Source organism: Camellia sinensis, chromosome 14, assembly GCF_055761805.1.
Source record: "Camellia sinensis isolate YWXY chromosome 14, ASM5576180v1, whole genome shotgun sequence".
Classification (NCBI taxonomy): domain Eukaryota; kingdom Viridiplantae; phylum Streptophyta; class Magnoliopsida; order Ericales; family Theaceae; genus Camellia; species Camellia sinensis.
The window spans coordinates 22,679,225-22,687,345 of record NC_138974.1 but is presented as its reverse complement, the minus strand read 5'-3'; positions in this window follow the sequence as shown (position 1 = coordinate 22,687,345).

Here is an 8,121-nt window from a genome sequence, read left to right as displayed (position 1 = left end):
TTCATTACTTGAAGTATGAAACGTCCCTCGTTTCTCGTGCTCGGATTAACACCTAATCCAAACAACAATGGAATACAAGCATGGCATACACAATGCGACTCAAGCATGCAAACATGTAATGAAATATGAACAACCTAACAAGGCTAATGGCATGTACAATGCTAATGCACGCAACAACTAAGTATACACAATGCAAATGATGGCATGCTCAATGCAAATGATGGCATACTCAATGCAATATAACCTAAGTATACACAATGCAAAGTATAAGGCATAGGCAATGCGATGTAATGCAAGCATGCAAACAACATGTAATCAACCATGCTCAATGAACTTAAACCGAAACGGACAGACCTCAGATATGCCCAAATCAGTGGCCAAAATGCTAAGATGAAGGCACCGAAAACAACACTAAGTGCACTGAAATGGGGTGAGAAATGATGCCAAATCATTTAAACAACACAAGTAAAGCATGCGAAGGTCCTTAAAGCATGGAGCTATCAAAGAGGACTACAAAGGAGGCATGCAATACATGGCACAAATGCATGAACTAAGCATGGACAGAGCTCAAATAGGTCAAAATAAAGACCTAAATATGCTGAGATGAGGGTTTAAATGCCTAGGCAAGATGGCATACATGCTAGGCCACAAACTAGGCAACAATGCACAACACTCAAAGGCATTTAAAACATCAAAGAAGTGGGAATATAGTCATGCTATAAGCTCTAAAATGAAGTATTAAATGATGCCAAATCATCTAAATAGCTTAAAGATAGCATGCATGAGTCAACAAAACACAAAGCTAGCAAGGCCAATTGCACTACAGCTATACAAAGCATGAAGTATATGGTAAAGGCAACCCAAAACAATCCTAGAACATGTCAAAATGAGTCTAAAACATGCATGAAAGGAAGCCAAAATGTGCTAGCATGAAGGACATAAGGCATGATGCATACAAGGCAAATAAGGTGGATTACACTACACCTATTAAGACCAAGCATGGAATGACTTAACCAACAAAAATCAGAGTTATATCATGGCAAAATAACCCCAAATAAGCACTGAAATGATGGCTCGCAAGCTAAGGCATGAAGGCATACACAATGGTTCATGTTAAGGCATAAAGGGGCCAACCCTCCAACGCATTGAAAGCATGTCAAATGCAAGTGTATGACCACATTACATAGACTGGAATAACATAAGAAGTGATGCCAAATCATTGAAATAGGCCGAGTGACACATGCTAGTGGGCTCAATGCATAAAGCTAACAAGCTAGCTTGCACTATGGCTATACAAAGCAAGTCATACATGACCAAATCAACACAAATCAGACCTTAAACATACTAAAACATGAACAAAGTCTTCTTGAAGTTAAGCCAAAAGCATGCTTAAATGACATTTTAAAGCATGAGACACATTAGGCTAATTCATGGAAATGCTCTACAAGTGCATGGAGCATGCAAGGGCCAACCAAACCAAACCAAAGCAGAGTCATGACATGGCAAAACATCACCAAAAACATGCTGAAATGGACTCAAACCCAGCTATAATGACATGCTGCTTCATGAAGCATACAAAGCTAGTTTAAGAGATTTACACTACAAGTGTATTAACCATGCATGGAGTGACAAAACCAAATAAAAACAGTGATAGCCATGCTAAAATAAGCCCAAGTACAAGCTAAGATATGGTCAATATAAACTTACCAAAGGTGCTCACACATGAGGCATTCAAAGCAAGTAAACAAGACACAAAGGAGAGGGGATGACACTCTCCTATTTAGGACACCAAAACCACCTTCCCACCATTGAAAATCCTCTGGATTTCAGTGATAGAAAGGTCATGCAAAGCCTTCAACAAGAGCCTAAGGGATGGCTCAAAACAAGGCCTAACAAGGCCTAAGAGAGGGTGAATCACCCTCAACAAAAAAGTGACCTTAAACAAAGGTCTAAAGCATGCAAAAATAGAACATTTTTCAGTTGAAATCAAGGCCTAAAACAATATGCAAGGATGGCCAAAGCTAGGTACAAATAAATGCTTAAAAGAGGAATATACTCACCCTTGAAGTTCAACTTCGAAAACAACAAGCTCTGAGGCTAAAAACCAAGTTTCAGAGCTCAATTAACACTCCCAAGAACCTCAGCTCAAAGATGGTGGTGTACCTCTATGTGTTGTAGTGCAAAAGTGCAAGAAAAATGGACTTTAGAGCACTATTCTATGCAATATAGAGAGAGAGGATGAGAAATATATATAGAGAGAGAGATACAACTTCTCTAAAAAATGGCTGACCTCTGGTAGGGAGGGAGAGCCTCTCCTTATAAAGAAGAAAAACAATGCAAAGCTTGTTAAACAAGCTTGGAAAGGGGCTCATCCCTCCATACACGTGTATAGAGGAGAGATGAGTGAAAACCAGCTGGCTCAAAAGATCGGGCGTGAAACCTGCTGGGACAAGGGTTCTACCGGCCATCAGCGGTGGTCGGCAGTGGCTCATTGATGGCCGGCAGGCCTCATCAATGGCCGGCAGTAACAAAGGCATGGCCGGCAGGGCCAAAATGGGGCCGACAATGCACTATGAGGATCAAGGTAGAAGGGCCAACACATGGTCCAAGAATGGGGCAGAAAGGATACAGGGTTTGGAAAGCTCAAACTTGTGACATTTCGCCGCGAAGGTCAAGTACTCGACGAGCAATCGAACTTGTGGCTGGATGTACCTACAAACACAACCAAGTCTTGAGGACGGTCAAAAATAGGGTGTCTACAACGCCTTGAGAGGTTTCAAATTCCAAAGGGATTTTTTGACTTCTAACATGGATGGGACAATCGAAAGGTGAGAGTGGTGGTCTGACTCAATGATAAGAACGATTAGGTCAAGATGCGATGTCAGAGGGATAGTGCAAAGGCTTGACTGGAACAGGATTACAAAGTGGTCAATAAAGATTTTCTTAATAGATTTTGTATCATATATCTATTAGTCATTTGAATCCTTGATCGCGAGGATTTTGTTATGTCGGCTACAGGTTATAGTGGTGAGATGCAAAAACCATGTATTACGATCACCATCAAGAGTGTAGTTGACTCTGGACTTGAGGGCCCAAAAATCCTCTTCAAATTTGAGTAGGCTATTATACTCCTACGTGAGAGAGACTTTAAGGTTAAGAAGGAAAGAGGATGCGTGAGACTCAAGAGCACGTTGGGAAACAAGTAGACCGTCATCAATCTTTTTTTTTCCTGAAAAAAGATATTGCTGAAGACCTCTTTGTTCCAAATTGTAATTATATCGATAGCTGGAAGGGGGTCTCTCTAGGTTGCCAACAACTATCTACGACATCGAAAAAAGAAGGGTCCAACAACCAAATGGTTTCGAACGAAAAGGTTAGGGTGTGTTCGAGATAGGATGGAGATGTATGTTGAGGAGAATGAGACAGTGATCAGAATGGAGACGAGAAAGATAGAGAACATATGTATTGGGATATAAGGTGTTCTAACTATTGTTACTCCAACACTTGTCAAGACGCTTCCGGATAAGACTGCCTATGGCTCTAAGATTGGACCATGTAAATCTCAGTCCGGGAAAACCCAAGTCAGTGAGACCACAATGGTTAATACATTCTTGGAAGCGGAGGGCTCATTGGGTGTTGATAGGTCTACCACCTGCTTTGTCTAAGCTCATTAGAACCTCATTGAAATCCCTCATCATAAGCCAAGAAGTATGATGTGAGTCCGTGAAAAGTTTAAGCTTTGATCACAAATCTTTCCTATTTCTGTACATCGGACTTGCATAAATAGAAGAAAAGATCCAAGGAGTTGAGTTAGGAGATACTTGGACACAAGCATGGATTTCTTGTATGGAGATGGACAGGACTTCACAGTTGATCTTAAGCTCATTCCACAACAACCAAATACCACCCGCATACTTAGCTGGTTCGACAACAAAATTGTTTGTGTAGCCTAAGTTTTCAATAAGAGATTTACCTCTATCCCCCCCTATCTGAGTTTCAGTGATGACCAACATTTGGGGCTTATACACACGAAGCAGATCAAATAGATAGTGGCAACAATGAGGGCTTGCCGCACCCCTATAGTTCCAAAGTAGTATCTTCATTGGAGGTTTGAAGAGTAGGAGTGGTGGGCAAGAGAATTCATCATCTGGTAATGCTTCCTCATCCAATGTCACCCATCTGAGGCTCAAGTTCAGATCTGAGTTGGTCCAAAGAGCAGGGATTAGAGTAATCAAGTGTTCAAGGCTAGAGCTTGCAAGCCTCAGAAAGGACTTCACGATAACACGAAGTCTGTAGAGATTTGGTTCCACCACTATGTGTTCGGCATTGTAAGATGCTCCATCCAATGGGAATTCCCTTGGAGTTGCTACTAGGCAGTGGGAGTCCCTCTGGGGTGGAGGAGGAGGTGGTAGAAAGGTTTCCACAAGGATGTTTTCCAGGACATGTTGTAGATTCGGTAGAAAGTGGTGTGAAGGTATCAACACTTAGTTATACTAAATCGTTTGATAGGGAGCATTCTCTGCATGAGTGTAAGGTGTTGATAAGAAATTCGCTACCATTGTCTGTCTTGTTGTGGACATGCTTGGTGGGGGGTAGTTTGGGATTAGAGACATCTAAATATTTAAAATATCGGGGTCATACTATCCAAGAAGGTGCGATGGGTCTCTCTAGATCATGGTGATCAACTGGTCGTCTATACGGTTCAGAGATTGGGTGCCTATGTACCAGCCCTGCTTTGCTTGTTGTGGAAGGTTGGGGGTGAAAAGGGAGATGTGGTTCTGTGTTGGGTAGTGAGAGTAGGGGCGGTTGGGTAGGGTGAAGGGGTAGAAGAGAGAGGGGTGGGAATGAGGGTTGTGGGCGACGTGGAGGGCGGGAATGGGACGTCGAGGCATTTTTTGTGGTGTAAGGCTCTCCTTAAATTCTTTCCTCCAATCATGCACTTGATTTATGGATTTACGTCTCACAGTGATCATGTTGGAATTTTGATAGTCTGCCACATACTTTTGTTCTTCTTCATAACATACCTTTTCCTTTGGTATTGTTCTTTCTCACCAACTACTGACCTATTTACTTAACAAATAGGTTAGCTGAGTATAATGGCATTCAGCAAGTATTGATACCGATCATAGTAAAATGGCATTCATTTGCCACCTAGAAATGTCGATTACTCAGGATCTCGGGTGAGGTTGGTATAATCTGATCCCCAACAATAATAATAGCAAACCCCAATGTAGTATGAAGATTCATGCCTTTTGTTTTGCTAGTGTAATCTAAAGTTGGTTGTTCAGATTACTTAAAATAGAAGAAATCACTTATAGATTTCATTCTGAAAGCTTGAATTTCGAGTTTTTTTTTTTTTTTGAAATTTGATCTTTGTGAAACACTCTTCGTCAATAGAAACACTATCAGAGTCTCTCTTATAAAGCCCACATTCCAAAATCCAAGGCACTGTGATTAGGGCTGCAAATTTGGGCCGGCCCAGCCCCGCTCATGTCGGGCCTTGCTAGCTTCCGCCAAAATTTGGGCCAGGCCGACCCATGAGCCAAAAAATCAGGCCCAGACCCGAGCCCAAACCCAAGCCCAGTGGTATTTAGGTCTTGGACGGCCCAGTGGGCCCGGGCTTGGCCTCGGGCTTGAATGGGCCTGACCTTTTTTTTTTTTTTTTTAAATTTCTAGCAAAATGTTATTATTTTTCACTAAAAAATACACTAGGCCTTGGGCAGGCCAAGCTTCGGGTCGGGTCCTGAGTGGGCCTTAAGTTGGTCGATGAGCCAAGCCGAGCTTCAAAACGATGGCCTAAGTTCTAGCTCAGGGTGGGCTTGGGCCTAAGCCCAAACGAGCCCAAACGGGCTGGGCCCATCTCAGGCCGCCTATGGACTGCGGACCATTTTTACACTCCTAACTGCGATAGTTACTTTCGAGAGAATAAATAGAGAGAAAACATATGTGGTGTTAATAACATTATATTCATGTTTGTTTGAATTTTTTTAAAAATATTTTTTACCCTAAAAAGAGAATACATATAAAGATAATGGGCCTTTTTTTTTATATATTTTTTTAATTTTTTCCCCAAACTAAGTTATAATTTTGTTTTTAGAAAACAAATTATAGTTTTTGGTTGCTAATGTTTCCCTACTTTGGCCTCTAATATTTATAATTTTTTGGTTGCTAATGTTTCCCTACTTTGGCCTCGAAAATTAGACAAATGAAAGCCACATTGCCCTCAATTCGAATCTCACGGTGCACTGTTCCTTTTCTGTCTTGTAGAACTATTGAAATGACATTTGAGAGAGAGATAGAGAGATAGAGAGAGATGTTTGATGAGGGGGTTTGTGGTGTTGATTTTAAGGGGTTGTGTGGTGATGAATGATTGATGGTGCTTTTGAGTTGTTGGTGATGACGGTGAAGAGCTGGAGTAGGGCGGTGAACAGTGTTGTTGTTGAGTTGTTGGTGATAGCAATGAGACAGAGTATTGTCGGGGATGGGGTTTGGGTGGCAACGTGGTTTTTTTCACTTACTTTTAAATTGACGTTGGTTGTTGGAGCAAATTGAATTTTTAAAAAAGGATCAAATGAAAAATAACTTCTAGGATCATAGTGAAAAAGAACAAAGTCAATTTATTTAATAATGGTTGTTATGGCACAAGACATCATATGGCTTCCGCATTGAAATTTTGTAAAGACCTCAATTGTTAGAGTAAATTGAGAAAAATAAATAATTTTAAATATTAAAGTGAAATTTTTTTAAAATTAAATTAAAAAATCGCTAAAACTTAAAGGTCTTGTTTGATTAGTTGAAGTATTATGTCTCGTTTGAGAACATATTTTTTAATAACTTTTTAATTTTTTGACTAAATTATAATGTAAAAAAATTAATAAGTTTGAAATGACTTTTTAATTTTTTACGAAAAGATGTATAAAAAATAGAGAGAAAATGAAATCTTTAACTTTTTAGTATAAGCTGTTAGTTTTTTTAATTTTTTTAATGACTTTTTAACTTTTAGATTAAAAAATGATATTACCAAATAAGATCTTAGTGATGAGAATAAGCTAAAAATTACTTTCCTTTTATCTTTACAAATCCCTTTAAAATTATAGCAATTTTGAGAAAATGAAAGCATTTTCTAATAGAATTATGACATTTCTAAATTATTAGATGGTCCAACATATTTCTAAAGACATATAATAAACAAGCGGTCAATTCGTAATGATCTCATACAAGCAAACAACCGAAACCATACGCACATCAATCATGCACTTTTCTTTTCTTGACCACAATTGCACATGTAACTGTTGTGAATTTCAAAATAAAGTTTTATAAGTTTAGATTTAACTTGTGAAATCTATAACATAAAATAAATTTAAATTATTTATTAATATTTTTGAATAAATTTTTTAAATAAAAATTTTAAGCGAACATGACTGTATTGATATAGTCAAATTTATTGTATTTTGATGTAAAATGATAAGCTTTGATGGTGTGACTGGACACCTATTTAGCAAAAAATAAAACAAATAAAAAAAAAAAAGAAAGAGCCCTGTCATATTCTCTCTTTTGTAGAATTTTCAATGGGTATCCGACTGTCAAGCAAAACTAGATATTTCCAATCCAAAACTATGTATAATAGTCATATCATGTTGTATATAATAGTCGTGCAATATAAATTATGTTTTTTCACTTTTGCCCACAAATTCAACACCCAACACTCACATTGCGACTTATTGTTGGAAAAGTGCATCAAGTATTGGCAAAATCTATAGTATAATAATGGTTATCAGGTCAGGCTAGGGTTAGTTGTGTTGTGAAGTGGAGCCCTAACATGTTCATTTTTTTATTTTATTTTATTTTTTATTTTATTTTTTTGGGTGCAGTTTCAGGCCGATTTGACTTGTAGGCCAAAATCTCAGGCCTACTAAGTCCTGCCTAACAAGATTAGTCTAGATGGGTTTGCGGGTCAAGCCAACAAATCACTTTTCATGAGTTTGGCCCGCAAGCTTAGACTAAGAACCAATATTTAAAATTTATTTTTTTCATTTCATAATTTCTAGTGTGTTCACTAGCCAACGGGTCAAACAAAACATTAAACCCATGGCCCAATCCAAGTCTAGCATCACTTAGGCA